Source organism: Muscardinus avellanarius (genome assembly GCF_963383645.1).
Source record: "Muscardinus avellanarius genome assembly, chromosome: 2".
Classification (NCBI taxonomy): Eukaryota; Metazoa; Chordata; class Mammalia; order Rodentia; family Gliridae; genus Muscardinus; species Muscardinus avellanarius.
In genome coordinates, this window is record NC_137787.1 from 114,926,310 (window position 1) to 114,941,962 (window position 15,653).

Below are 15,653 nucleotides of genomic sequence, written 5' to 3' on the forward strand. Positions count from 1 at the left end.
ACTATTTGGCTATTCTTTTTTATTCCACCAGTGAATTTAAGGAGAATATATATATATATATATATATATATATATATATATATATATATATATATATGCCTTTGTAATTTAATGGGTATTACATTGAATCTGTAGGTCACTTTTGGAAGTATGGCTATTTTGATGATATTTATTCTGCCCATCAATGAACATGGAAGATCTTTCCATCTTCGAAGTTCTTCTTAGATTTCTTTAATGTTTTATAACATTAAAATACTAATGTTTTCTTTGTAGAGATCTTTTACTCAAATCAAGGTCTTCTTTCTCCTTTCTTCCATATGTAACACCCATTAAGATAGTGTTTACTTTCTGCTTCTAATAGAAAATTTGAAATTTCCAATATTTTAGGTTTATTTTGCCTACTTGGAATCATAAAACTGTGTCCATACCAGTCAGAATTTTAATAGACAACACCAAAAAAAGGCACTTGGGGTTATGGGCTTTGGTTATCTACCATGGTGTAAATATCTTGGGTGGGAAACATGCTGAGAATCCCACTTTTTCCAGAATTTTTAGGGAGAGAGTCCAACCCAACCCACCATCCTCAGCATGCTTGCTAAATTGCCCAGCTCAGTGATGAGTTCTACTGATTACTTTCAAACTTTCCACTTGTCTTTCCAGCCTTGGATGCAGCACTATAGGTGCTATTCTGTACTCCAAAATATATCACTCTTTTGCATTAGTGATAAACAAACATTAAAAAATAAGAGGCACCCTATAACTCATTATATTTTTCTAGGCCAGGCTCCCTATAGAGAACCAAAGTACTGCACAATGATATTCACTGAACAAACATTGATTAAGAACAAATAAGTATACAGATGCCCATTTCTCCCTCTCTCTCTCTCTCTCTCTCTCTCTCTCTCTCTCTCTCTCTCTCTCCTCTACTTCTCTCTATCTCTCTCTCCTCTTTTTCCCAGAAATGCATCACATGGAAGGGGGTTAAAAAATACTAGCAATATTATTCCTCATTTCCCATGGCTTGGGTTCAGGAACCCAGCTTTTAAAGATGCCTTAGGGGTCCTTTCTGCCTGCATAAATGTCCACTCGCTTCTTGAAATGATTGGTACTCATTCAGGTAGTGATAGTCCTGATACTGGACTGACTTCAAGAAATTTAGGAAGAAGTTTCAGAACCATTTCCTTCATAGTCGAACACAAGCAGAGAGTCATAAGGAGGCACTCTGGGGTTGCTTCCAGCTGCCTTCAAGATTTCATTGATAAAATTTCCAACTTCATCAGGATTGCCAGGGCAGGAATGATACTGGGACATGCTTAAAAGGGTTGATCCCATATTATTATTAATCTCTTCAGGCCAAGCATCCAGGCCTCGTGCAACTGACTCAAGTCAAAATCCTGGTCTTCTTCACCTCCTTCTTCATTATAGTAATAAATATTGCCCAAGTATAGCCTTCTAGGGTCAGTATGGGCTCTTTGACCACTCCTCCCCTCCTGACAAATAGCAGCAGCAGAAGAAGAATCAGGATTAGCAAAGTGAGAGTCCCTTCAAGAATCCTTTAGATGGCATAAACCAGTAGTTTCCTCTCATACAGTTTGCTCCCCTCACAGTCACACACCAGGACATCCAAGGTGGTCACCTGATTTTGTTCTGATTATTCCGTGAGCTTGAGATTGCTTTATTTTTTAAAGTACTGGTGATTGAACTCAAGGCCGTGCCACTTCTGAATAATACTTTTAGACCTATTTTTTATTCTTTATTTTTAAACAGGTTCTCACTAGGTTGCAGAGGGCCTCACTAAGTAGCTGGGGCTGGCTGGAAACCTGCGATCCTCCTGTCTCAGCCTCCCAGGAACTGGGATTACAAGTTTGTACCAACAGGCCTACTTGATATCGATTTTGTATTTACCCACCTCTAAGGTTTTCTTAGGTTTCAAGATGAGAGACTCTTGGCCTGAGTCATTGTACTCAATGGTCTGTTGATGCCGGCACTGTGCATGGACTCTGCAGTGAAGGGGGTTGTGTTGTGGGGAAGAGCTGGATCAATGATGTCTATGTCAATGATGGGGATTCCTCTGGCAGAGTTGTATATTTCAGGCTTCTTGGATGGGGATGTTATCATTCACATTTGATAACATCAGGAGGAGAGATCCTGTTCCAGTGGTGATGACAGAACCACTGTTTGTAGAAATGATGAGGACTGTGTAGGTCCTGTTCTTTACATGATCAAAGTCCTCTCTTCCAGCTTAGCCCAGGTGGAAATGGCACCTGTGTCTGGATTAATCTTCAGCCAGTTGGCATGTGCCTCCAAATCTGGTACATGATGTTCTATTCCATAAGGTGTTTGGATCCTGGGAGGTGTAGGAGGTTATCTCCAGGCCCACGCGAAAGTCTTTCAGTACTTCCATTCTCATTTTGGCAGGTACAAAGATGGGGACCTCTTTATACCCATCATGTCCACAGTGACAGTGGCTTTGGAGGTAAGGAGAGTCATCTCAGAGGGTACCTCATTTGACACTGCCACATAAAGAATATATTGCTATTTTGCCTCAAAATCCAATTTTTGAGCTCTTTCCAGAATGCCATCTTTGGTTACTGTTTTTGTGATGATGATGAGTCACTACTTGTTATCACAATATAATATATCTCCCAGGCTGGAGTGTTGAGGGCATCAGTGTCAGTCACTTAGAGTGTGGAGATGATGGCATTGACCTCATTCTCAGGCACCTGACCCTGATAGAAGGTGGGGTGGAAGATCAATGACAGTGATCAGGCCTATGGCTGTAGTACTTAGGTTGTCACCCTGAGGGTCCATAGCCTGGACCACCAGCATGTATATATGGGAAAACTCTCTTGGTCCAGCCATGTGTTAACCACACTGATGACCCTCATGACCCCCTTGATGGTAAACATGCTGCTGTGGGACAACTTGGGCTCCTGGCTGAGGGTGGAATATATGATCACAGGGTTGTAGGTGTTCACATCTGCGTCCTTAGCTGACACCTGCATCACAGAGGTTTCTGGAAGAGGGTTTTCCCTGATGGACTCCTTAAAGGCCTCCTTGATGAACTCAGGCTTCTGTCGTTCTGATCTGTCACTGTGATCTAGATCTCCATGGGCTCTTCCACAGCAGCATTCCTGTTGGAGGATATGGCGGCATGCAAGAATAGGATCCACTTACAGACTTTTTTCTCTAAATAGAGGTTCCATCACCCTCAGCCATCCAATTTCTCTTTCAATAGTAAACACATCAACTGGGAGTACCCATAATGTTGTAGAAAACCTTGGGTTTTTTTTTTGGGGGGGGGGGATATGTTGTTGTTCCTGATGGATTTTATCTGAACCAGATCTTTGGGAAATGGGTCTTTTTTCATTTTCTGGTCAGTTGATGGGAGGAATAACCCAGGCTCTCTTCTGTCTTCTGAGACCATGGTAGGGCAATAGAATGTGAGTACATTTGTCCGAGTTCCAGGGGAATAGTCAGGATGATGGTGGTGATGGTGCAGCAGTACCTTCAGAGTAATTATGGTATAGAGCTTTCTGCAGGTGAACTTCTAGGCATGGACAAGAAAACTGGTCTTTGGTTTATGAAAATGCACAGGCTGTTTGATGGTGACTTCATCATTGGTACCCACTTTGAATCAGGAATCTTCAAAAAAGGAGAATGTCTTTGGCCAACCAGTGCAGCCTTCATAGCTCACATTATCCAAGAAGCAGCCTCTCTCCACGTGCTGACAGCATGTGTTGGGTAAACATGTAGGTAGCTCTCTTCACCAAAGCCAGGACAGCAGGGCTCTAGCTTCTTGTAGAGTCCTGACAAAACCTTCAGCAACATCATCCGCAAAATCTTGGAGAGGCTGCTGTACCCAGAGCCCATGGCTGGTTGTGGGAGTGACCAGGCTCAGCAGGGGGAGAGGCTGGTCCAACTTGGAGGAACTTAGGTGCTCAGAGACTCCTGACACTTTCCTATTTTAATCTTTAGACATGTATTTATTCTGCTTTGGGGGTTAAATGTTTTCTTTATGTTCTAGTCTAATAAGTAACAACTTATTGATTGGACTTTGTTTTCTTTTTAGGTGTATTTTACATTGTAAATCCCCTCTAACCACTGCATAGTTGTTTTTCCATACTTCATTCATTGTTTGTTCACTATTATCTATTTCTAATTTGTATTATTAATTCTTCATAAATCCATTGGTTATTAACTGTAAGCCACATAATTTACATACATATTTGAATATTACTATTTTTATTATTTGGTACATTGTAATTTTACATCATATTGGATTACAGAGTGACATAAAAAATGTTCACATGACTCCTGATGTCTTTTTCACTGATACTTTCCTTTCTCCCTCCCTAAAGAAGAACAAAATCATGCCATTTGCAGGAAAATTAATGAAACTTATGAATAGTATGCTAACACTATAGTAAGTCTCAGAAACCAATTAGGTGTATGTTTTTTCTTATAGATAGAAGCTAGACAGATATTTAGAAATAAGGGCAACCGGATAAGTTTGAATTTTCTGAATCCATTGTCAGAAAGCATACATTTGATAATTTTATACATTTAAATTGTACCGATATTTATTTCATGGTCTAGCTTATGGTCTGCCTGGTGAAAAATCCAAATGAGCTTGATGCAAAGATATGTTAATTTTTTACTTTATTAATTAATTAATTTATTTATTTATTAATCCTGGGGGTTGAACCAGAGGCATTCCACCTCCAGGCTACATTCCCATCCCTATTTTATTTTATTTTGAAAGAGTGTCTCACTAGATTGCTGAGAGTCTCACTGCTTGTTTTGGCTGTACTTGAATCTGTGATCTTCCTGTCTCAGCCTCTCAAATACTGGGATTACAATCATGCTCTATCATGATTGTCTAAAGTGTGTTTACATTTGTTTAAAGAAAATTATACACTTCAGTTAAGTCTAGTTGGATAACACTGTTGTTCAAATTTTCTATTGTTAATTTTCTGAGTAGTTGCAGTATCTATTACTGAAAATAGGCGTAAATAGCACGCCTATCTAGGACTCCTTTAAATTATAGATTTTGATTTCTTTATCATTGTAAAATGTCTTTAATAAGAATTATATATTGGATATTAATATCTTAGTTTGTAATACTATTTATACATATTTATCTGAATATTCATTTTTTAGCATTGTAGCTATTTGAACTCTTCGTTAAAGTTTGCATGATATATTTTTTCTAACATTTTGCTTTTCAACTTTGTGTTGAAAAAAAATATATAAATATATATAAAATAAAAATATAAATAAATATATATGTATATGTATATATATAGTTGAATCTTTTTTTTAGTTTTAAGTTCAGGCTACTGTTCAGCTTTAAAATCACAAGTAAATCCCTGTTTATTTTATGTAATTATTTATGATATAGTATTTCTGCTGTTGTTTTCATGTTTCTTTGAGTTTCTAACATTCAATCATTTCAATCTATCTTTGGATTTAGTGATGCCTTTTTTTCTGCCATTTATATTCTTCTCAGCCTCATTTGTCAACTTTTAATTTCAAATTCAGTTTTCACTTCAGTTCTTTTATAATTTATATTTATTATATCCTTTATTTAAAGAAACAATGCTGTTCTATAATTTATTTATTTAAATTAGGGTTTCTTTGCTTCTTTCAATACATTAACAAATGCTGATTAAGTTTTAGTATATTTAATATCTAAACCTCTTTGTATATAATGTCCATCAATTAATCTTACCAGGATTTAGTCATAATTTATATTTATTTGCACAGTTAATATTTTTTTGAATCTTAAAAGCATAGAAAGTATAAAATTGCACCTCTGGGAATCTTATTTATCATATCCCCAATGTTTGGTGTTGCTCAGTAGGTTTTTATTTCTGTTGGTTATGATGTCTTGTGGTAAGGTGATATTGTGCTAGTTATTTTATAATTACTTAAATAGATTATTTTAATGTATACCTTCTCTGTAATGTTATACAACTAAGTATCATCTTGTTGCTCTCATCATCATCTAATAACTAGATATAAATTTCCTCCACAATAAATCTTTGTCACTTTTCCAGGAGACTGTGTGTATCGAGGCACTTCCTCAAATTTTGCACATTCAGGAAGTGTATAATTCTTCCTCAACATCAGCAAGATTTGAGATATTTAAGTTCTTTTAAGTTTTTTGAACTTGATTCATGTGCACTACAGTACGGTTCTGAGTGAAACTTTTTAAGACCTCAGAAATATAGCATAGCCCTACATAATACACAAATCAAACTCATAAGTCTAGAATGTAAAAGGAAAAGTAAGTCATTTAGTTTATGGGAGAAAAACTTTAGAAAGTAGTGAATGTTTTCATAATTTTAATGAAAGCAAAGTTTTGTTAAAATGAGACACTGAAAATAAAATTGATAGTGGACTGAATGAAATTATAAACTTCTATTAAATAACTTAAACCACTAACAAAGTGGAAACAAAACACAGATTCAGAAAAGGTATTTCACTTTACATAAATGACAATAAATTTTCATTTCTCACATGTGAAAGTTTCTACAATAAAAAGTGACATGCTAATAAAAGATTCAACCAAACATTTGATGAGTCATCATGTAAGGGAATATTAAAATGAGAAATACATACATTAAAGAATATTTAACCTTAGTTATAAGAGAAATACAAAAATGAGAGATATGACACAATAATATAGCAATATAAATAAACATAAAGGAATTCAAGAATTTGCAGAAACTGATATGATTACAGACTGGTGGCATGACATCAGAAAATTGACTATTGTGAAATGCAGTCATCTGTATACTCTACAGATGTAATAAATGTAATGAGTGCTAGTTGTTCTCATACCTGTCTCATGACAGTCTGTAACTAGAAACAACTCAAGCACTGTCAGTAGTAAAGTCATTATATCGCTGTCGTGTATTTTAACAAGGAACTCTTACACAACAATAAAAAGTATATGTGAAAACTAGAGAAAAATAGTCATAAGAGGAACTTTAGAGGAAGAAGAAGACACAATTGATGAGCAAATAAGATGATCTAACTGAGGAGAATGGGAATGGGTAGAATAAAATTCCTTAATGTGCATGACATATATTCACAAGTGAATCAAAATCAATCACTAAGCCAAATATGAGAAAGAGGAAGGGGGATAGTAATGGGATGGGAATTAGGGAAGGGCTAAATGAGTGATGGGTACATATATGCTTCTACTATCTCATATTCCATTATGATGTACGACTACAATGCACCAGTAAAAAACTAACTATTGATAGGTGCAAAAATGAATATTTAAAACATAAGCATAAACAATAAATGTTATATAATTGGATAAAGATTTAGTAGTATTTGAGTTATATTTGTAACTACTTATTAAGTTGTTATATTTAGAGTAAATAAAGTATTTACTAAAATATTTTTAAAATGCAAGACTTAAAATTAGAACTGAAATGTGAGAGATTTTGGAAAAAAGCATTTTTAACCTTTCACTTAATACAACTTTATATATCAGCCCTATATTTTATGTACATTTTGATGTGTATAATAACTGAAAATAATTTAGTAAATTTGATGTACAGCCTGAATATAGTTATGTTTGCAAAACAAATAGAAGAACATTCATTTTTTTTCCCTTGGTAAAAATTTTAATTAAAAATATTCTTTTTTAAAATTTTTATTGGTGCATTGTACATAAAGTTTCAGTTTATACAATTTCATGGTATTATTTTTAAAGTACATATTATATTTGTAATACTAAAAATGAACTTATAGTTGAATCTTGTGATGTGTGACATAATTAGAAATCTAATGGAATAAATTAATTAAACCAAGTATCTTAGAAGAAATTAACATGAAACTACAAATTAAAAAACTGACTCATACTTAATTGATCTAGTGGCTATTTTTGAAAGTTGTCTTGTTTAAGAAAAACCAGAATGCATTTCTGCTGATATTTTTATATTTTATATTTATTATATTTTCTATATAGCATTCTTTAAAAATTTTTAGACTTTTCTTGGTGCATTATAATTTCACATTATAATGTAGTCATAGTGATAGTGATATACATCCCTACAGCCCTCTGAAACAGGTATTATTACCTATATTTATAAAAATAATGCTGAAAATAACTAATTCTTAATTCTCCAAAGTTGCCCTTTGAAACTCAGTGAGACCCTGTTTCAAAATAAAAAAATAAAAATAGGCTGGAGGTGTAGCTCAGAGGTAGAATGCCCTTGGTTCCATTTCCAGTACCTCAAAATAATAAAAATAAATACAAATAAATAAAATTTTTGACCCACTGCAGGAAGTCTCAAGCTATTTTGATTTCCCTCTTTATCACCCTTTTTGCTCTAAGATCTGTATCACAGAATTTAGTTCTTTATCATATGAAGCTCAATCTCACTTTCTGAAAAATTATTATATTTATTATATGGATCTTTATGGTTATGAAGCTTTAAGGTAAGGAAGCAAATTAATATGTATCATAGAACAAATTAAAATATAAACCATAAATTGAATTAAATATGTAAGAAACCTCAGAAAAATGTAATTTTAAGATATAGAAAGTTAATAAAACTAGGCATGATGGTTTAGCACTTTAATCTCACTACTTTGGTGGCTGAGATAGGAGGATGGCAGGTTCAAAGACAGTCTCAGAAAATTAGTAAATTCTCTAGCTGGGCGTGGTGGGGCATGCTTGTAATCCCCGCACTTGGGAGGCAGAGACAGGAGGATCGCGCAGGTTGGAAACCAGCCGTGGCCGCTGGCTTAGAAGACCCTTTTTATAAATATATATTTTGAACAACCTTTCTGATGCTTTTGACAGACTGATCTTATTTTGATTTCAAGCACACCAATCTAATGACTATAATTGATATTCCAGTGTAGATCCAAAGATACTGACAGTTTACTGTTTTAATTCTTTTGATGTGCCATCTCATATAAATGATTGTCAACTGGGATTTATATATCATTGCTTATTAACTAAATATATGTAAGATGTCCTTGGAAAGCATATACATGTGTGTGGGCTGACAAAAAATGATTTTCAGTGTATACAGCAGCCTCTTGGATTTTGAAAATCTATCAATATAAATAAATGCCTTTTAAGAAGATGCTGAAAGCCAAACTGATCATTTTCATAGAATCTCCTCCTCCATTCACATTCTAAGCACAATATAAGGCAATCAATAATAGAAGCCATAAAACTCTGCTTGCTGGATCTTGAGTCTGGCACCTTCATTTGCCATAGGCAAGTTACCTAACTTCTTTATGGCTCCTATTTTTACTATGTAGAGTGAAGATAATAATTTTGCCTAACTCAGGGCATCCTGAAAAAATGAATTAATATGTGAAATAATTGTTGGGATAAAAATAATACATAATGTGGACCAGATATAGTTTGACTTTACTATCAATATTAGTCTATTCTCTTCATCAAAACTCTTCATTTTTGCAATTTGTGTACATTTCAGTCTCTCCTGCTGATGTGCACTTTTTTTCTTGTACAGACCATCACCTGTTCATACCTCCAAGCAGTTTCTTCATATTTTATCTACTTAAGTGATCTGAACATAGTAGGCACTTGATTAACGTCTATAAAACAATGTAAAATATTCAGATTTATTGATAACATCTTTAAGTATCACATAAAAAAGCTATTGATTGATAATTATCTGAAAGCTGAAGAGCAAGGTGTATTTTATGGACTCTGGCTTTAATCTTGAGCAGCTTGTACTAAAGTTTTCTAAAATCATCATATTTTATGAAGATCTGTTATTACTGGCTTTTTAAATTTTTGTCTGTGTAATCAGTTAATTATATATCTTCACTTTTCATTAAAAATTTGCACAAAGCATAATTATCTGTAAATATAATGATGATACAGACAATTTGGGCTAATTACAAAAGCTCATGAATTAGAAATTGGTCCAATGAGAATAACTCATGGTTAAGAAAAGTAAATTAAAATTTGAGTATACATTTAAAAATATGGTAAGAAAAAAAGTGTTTCTTTCGGATGACTAATTTGTAGTCTATGAAACAGAAGTTTTATTCTTAAATTTTATACAAAATAATGTCATTTTAATGTTGCCTAGTTTTAAGGATAATACTAAAACAACAAAGGGTGCTAAAATAATATATGAATTAAAATATGTTACTAAATAGATTTATTTTTAATTGTTTTTATTGGTATATTGTAGTTATACATTTTATTGTAGTCCAAGATGGTAGAGGCATAAATACACATATCACCAAATTAGTCCTTATTCAATTCCCACCCCATTCCCTCACCCTTCTCTTTTTCTCATGTTTGGCTTAGTGATTGGCTTTGATATGTTTGTGAATGTACATCATGTACATTAGAAAATTTCCTCTCCCGCTTTTATCCCCCTCAGTTAGGTCACCTATTCATGTATAGTATCCTTTTCTTTGTCTAGAGTTCTTGATTTTAATATGTTTATAAATATGTACTATAACTGTTGGTCTCCAAAGGTGCACTTCTACATGAAACAAAGTATGTCATTAGCCAAAAATTATCTATGTATAAGTCTTGTTGTTAACTGTGTTGACTAAGTATAATCTAATATCTTTGGACCAACCATGATTTGGGTTTTACATTTTCAAAGGCTACAAAAATGCAATCTGCAGCTAGCAAACAGTTCAGCTATATAAATAGGCATGGAAGAGAAGCATAAATTACCCTGATGATCTTGAACTCTAGAAAAAATACTACCATGCAAATCATTCTAATTATCTCACTAGGGCAAATTTATTTTAGGGCATATGCAAAGTATGAAATACTTATAGACTGCCTTTTAAGCACTTTACTTTATTGTCTCCTATTCTCAGCTTTTCTTTTTCATTTGATTGAGAATCACTACTTTTACTATCATTTGGATCATAACCATATTCCTTGACTTATCCCCTTAATAGAGTATGTTGCATTAACTTTTTTTGAAGTTCACTAAAATAGCAATAGAAAAGATATCCAATGTCAATATATAGATTCATTTACCATACAGTGGTGAAAATCCTTTTATCTATAATTCCACTGGATTTTTTTTTTAAATAGGATGGGATTGCACTGAAGGATATCTGGTAAAATGCTGAGCTAGAGAAATTTTAATTTGGAAATGAAGCAAATTTTGTTCCAGTATTTCCTGTCTCTTATTTGTTGTAGAAGAAAAGTTTTGGCCAGGATTTGAAGTTTGGAGTTCTTGGGCTTGTTTATCCCCTATTCTCCCTTCTGTGAAGATACTTCATATTTGTCTCCCCAAAATTTTCTTTCTCCAGGTTTCAGGCTTGAACTTACAACATTGTCAATTTATTCTTTTATGAAAATAATTTTAAATTTATTTCATCTTTACAAATACACTTTACTATGGAACTTTGATGTTTCATTTACTTTGATAGCAAATAAAGTGGAGAATACAGACTTGAGAATTTAGCAGAGCATGAGTCTGGTTCTTGTGCTGCACAGTCCTGGCTGTGCATTTTATAGTTAAGCCTCTGCCTTTTTTCTCCCTAAGCCTGTCTGCTTCCACTGAGTTCTGTGTGTGAAATAGCATGAAGTACTGTTATACATATCAGCAAGTAAAGATGTGGTCAAGACCTCAAGATTTTACACGAATAAATCACAATCAGAACTTAAAATAGTTTGATTTTAATATTGCTAACAAATTACTAGTTTAAAAAATAATTACGGGTGTGGTGGCACACGCTTGTAATCTCCATGCTTGGGAGGTGGAGACAGGAGGATCGCACAGGTTCGAAGCCAGCAGCACTAGCTTAAGAGGCCCTGTTTCCAAATTAAAAAAAAGTATAAAATGGGCTGGGAGTATAGCCCGGAGGTAGAAGGGCTTCCAGGAACCCCAGAACCACCAAAAAAAATAGACTAATTAAAATTATCTATAATTTTAAAATTTATTTTAGAAGTTCTTTATTTATCTAAATTAGAGTTTTCTTATTGATTTTATACATTAGTACAATTTTAATATACTTTTGAAGATGCTTTGTTATTATACACCACAGTGAGGTTAATATGATACAATCAACATGCACACAGCATTGGATGTGATTCACTCTGTATTACCCCTTTCTTCCCACCTCCCTCTACATGTGAGATTGGTAGTGAAACATTAATTATGGGCATAGCATTATTCGTTTCCTTTATCAAACCTTCTTTTTACCTCCCACCTCCATTTTTAATCTCCTTACAGCATTCTACTACTCTCTCTCATTTATCTCATTGATATGTCCCTTTTTTCTTTTTTTAAATTTTCATTATAGCTTCTACATATGAAAGAACACATACAACCCCTTGATTATCTGTTTCTGGTTGATCTCACTGAGCATGATGTTCTCTAGTTACATCCATTTTAATGTAGATGAGGTTTTTTTAAAATATATTTGTATTGCTGCATTGTAGTCAAACATCTTATTAGAATACAAGACTTGTGAGGATATACATGCACACATCACCCAATTAGCCTTTATCCAATCCCCATCCCATTCCCTCCCCATCCTCATTCCCATGCTTGATTTAGTGATTGTCTTTGATATATTTGTTTAAGTACATCATGTGCTTTAAAGAGTTTCTATCTTCCCCCCTCCCATCCTCTCAGATAGCTCATCTTAATTGCTCCTCTAAAGGGCCCCTTCTTCAACTAGAGTTTCTCCTATTACTCATTTCTTCCAAGTTTTCACATGCTAGGGAAATCATCTGATTTTTTTTATTTTTTATTTTTTGTGATATTTCCCTGTGGATGCCTCACTGCAGGCTCTGATCCTGGCATCATTGTCTCTGGCACCAGCCTCGCCACAGGGCAGGCTTTCATCCTGGCCTCACAAGCCTTGGCACTGGCCTTGCTGCCCAGCAGTCTCTTAACCCAGACTCAGAGACCCCAGCACCAGCCTCACCACACAGCAGGCTTCAATCCTGACCTTGCAGGCCCCAGCACAGGTCTTGTCTCACAGCAGGTTCCTTACCACACTGCAGACTCCTATCCCAACCTCTCTGGCCTCGACACTGGCCTTGCACACATCAGGCTTTGATCCCAGACTCGCAGGCCCTGGCACCAGCCTTGCCACACAGCAGGCTTCAATCCTGGCCTCAATGGCCCAGGCACCTGCATTGCTACCCAGCAGGCTCCAATCCTGGCCTCGGATCACTGTGCTATGGACTCAGGTCTCTGTCACTGTGGGCAGGTTGCCTACAGATGTTCTCTTTTTTCTTCCATTTTTTTTTAATAGGAGAAAACAGAACATGTCTTTTGCAAAAGCTGGGAGCCCAAATACTAAGTGGCAAAAATTTTTTATTCCTTCTGAAGGCAGAGGTTCACAACTTCAATATGGAGAGTGGGCTTTGCTGCTCCAATGCACCCCAGCCTCCAGCTCTAAGAGGAGCCAGGCAGCCATGAGGGCCAATGTCTCCCTGAACAGACAGCATGGTGGCCCAAACCAGCTATGCAGGGTTTTCACTTATATGCCCCGAACACTTTTTCCACTTAGTATGTTGTCCAGAATTCCCTACCATGCAGGGCAGGAGCAGTCTACTTTTGGTGATATTTCCTCAAAAGTTCAAGGTGTATTGGACTGTCTGCCCCTCCAAACACTGGTTGGTCACCATTGCCACCGCTGCTACCACCACCACTGCTGCCACCGCCATCTCGGTTCTCTCCCAAACACCTTTCCCACACAGCATGTTGTCCAGAATTCCCAAGTATGTGCATCAGTAGCAGTCTACTTTTGGGGAGATTTCTTCAAAAGTTGAAGGTAGATTGGATCAGATCTCTGCCTCTCCCAAATACTGGCCACCACCGCTGCTGCCACTGCCATCTTGGTTCTTTCCTGAACACCTTTTCCATAAGCATTTTGCCCAGAATTCCTGAGCACGTGCAGCAGTAGCAGTCTACCTTTGGGAAGTTTTCTTCAAAAGTTCAGGGTGGATTGGATTGGATTTCTGCTACTCCTAAATACTGGCCAACGCTGCTTCCATAGCAGCTTCCACCACCATCCAGTTTCTCCTCTGAGCACCTTCCTTACATAGTATGTTGTCCAGAATTCCTAAGCATGTGCGGCTGCTGCCATCTTTTCTCTCTAGATGAGATAATTTTGTTGTTATTCATGACTGAGTAAAATTCCATTGGCATACATTTCACATTTTCTCTATCCATTCATCTATTGATAGAACTTTGTTCATTGTTTCATAATTTGATTATTGTGAATTGTGCTGCTATAAACATGAATATATATGTATGACTATAGTATACTGTGTTTAATTCTTTTGGAAAGATACCAAGGAGTGCTATTTTTGGGACATATTGTGGCTATATTTCCAACCTTTTGAGAAAGTTTCATACTGATCTCTGTAGTGATTCTACTAATTTGAAATTCCATCAAGATTGTACTAAAATTTTTATTTTCCCACATTTCAACTAGCACTTATTATTGTTTGTATTCTTGATAATTTTCATTCTAACTAAAGTTAGATGGAATCTCAGTGTAGTTTTTATTAGAATGTGATTGTGAACAATATTGGACATTTTTATATATTCTTATAATGCTTGTATTTCTTTTATGAAAAGTGTCCATTCATAAAATAAAGGGTAATAATGTTTACTCTTATATGTGAGCATGAGAGAGAAATTGGGAAACAATAGAGACTCCAGATAAAAGAGGAGAAAGAGGAGAAACTCCAGTGGATTCATGGATTGATGGAGAGGATTTAGGGAAGGGAAATGGGAGAGCCCACCATAAATAAGAACCATCAAATTATACAGTGTACATATATAAAATTATCAGTGCTAGTCTCATTAACATATATAGAGAAGAGGAGTGAGTGAGATTGGATCTAGGGATTGGGGTGAATTTACCAATTTCTCTGCATGTATTTCTTTAATTCTGAATCTCATTATGATATAATTATAATGCCTGAATAAAAGCATATTAAACAAAAATTATTAGGTTTAAATGTTTATTTTTATTAGATTTTTTGTTTGCTTTTATTATTAAGTGTTATTGTATTTTGAATTTAACATAGAAAAGTGCTTCACCCAATTTCCAAGACCAGAAGCAGTTAAATGTCTTTTTTTTCTGGAACTCTTCTCTCTAAATTGAACAGTTTCATTCCATGCTCTCTTTGTCACCATGGTAGGGAAAGGGCATTTCTGTTTCACATTCTCCAAAACACCTATTACAATAGTGAAATCATTTAGAATTTCTTTAGGGCATCAAGGAAAAAATGAGTTCTGAAGCAATAAAAATGTAAAAAGCTGCTAGAATGAAAATAAGTATAAACACACATTTGTTAATAATAATTAGTGTTTCTCTAAGTATGAACACCAAATAGTTAATAAAACATATACTTAGTGTTTTTTGACCACAAATGTAATCCACTGAAAACATCTTGTCTAGACCTATGCTTTAGCATCTGTCTTTAGTTATAAATGCCCAGAGGTCAGCTGTAGCAGGTGCAGCAGATGCAGAACTAATTGTGTGATTTCTTACAGCTCATCACACTCAATAGAAGCTAATTAAGTCAGGAAATAAGAAGGATGATAAATATAATGATTAAGTTAAACACATATTTATTTTCCTAATGGCTCTTGCATTACAGGTAGTCCATAGCATACCAAACGTTTATT

General features: G+C 35.0%; 1 pseudogene across 1 annotated transcript; it reads right to left on the bottom strand.

Moving 5' to 3' along the window:
- Positions 1-1,155: 1,155 nt before the first annotated feature.
- LOC308258776 (cadherin-1-like) lies at positions 1,156-3,873 on the bottom strand (annotated as a pseudogene). Its single transcript has 3 exons — positions 3,733-3,873; positions 1,884-3,550; positions 1,156-1,312 (listed from the first exon to the last, which is right to left on the bottom strand). The product of its transcript is annotated as a cadherin-1-like (transcript).
- Between the last annotated feature and the right edge of the window lie 11,780 nt (positions 3,874-15,653).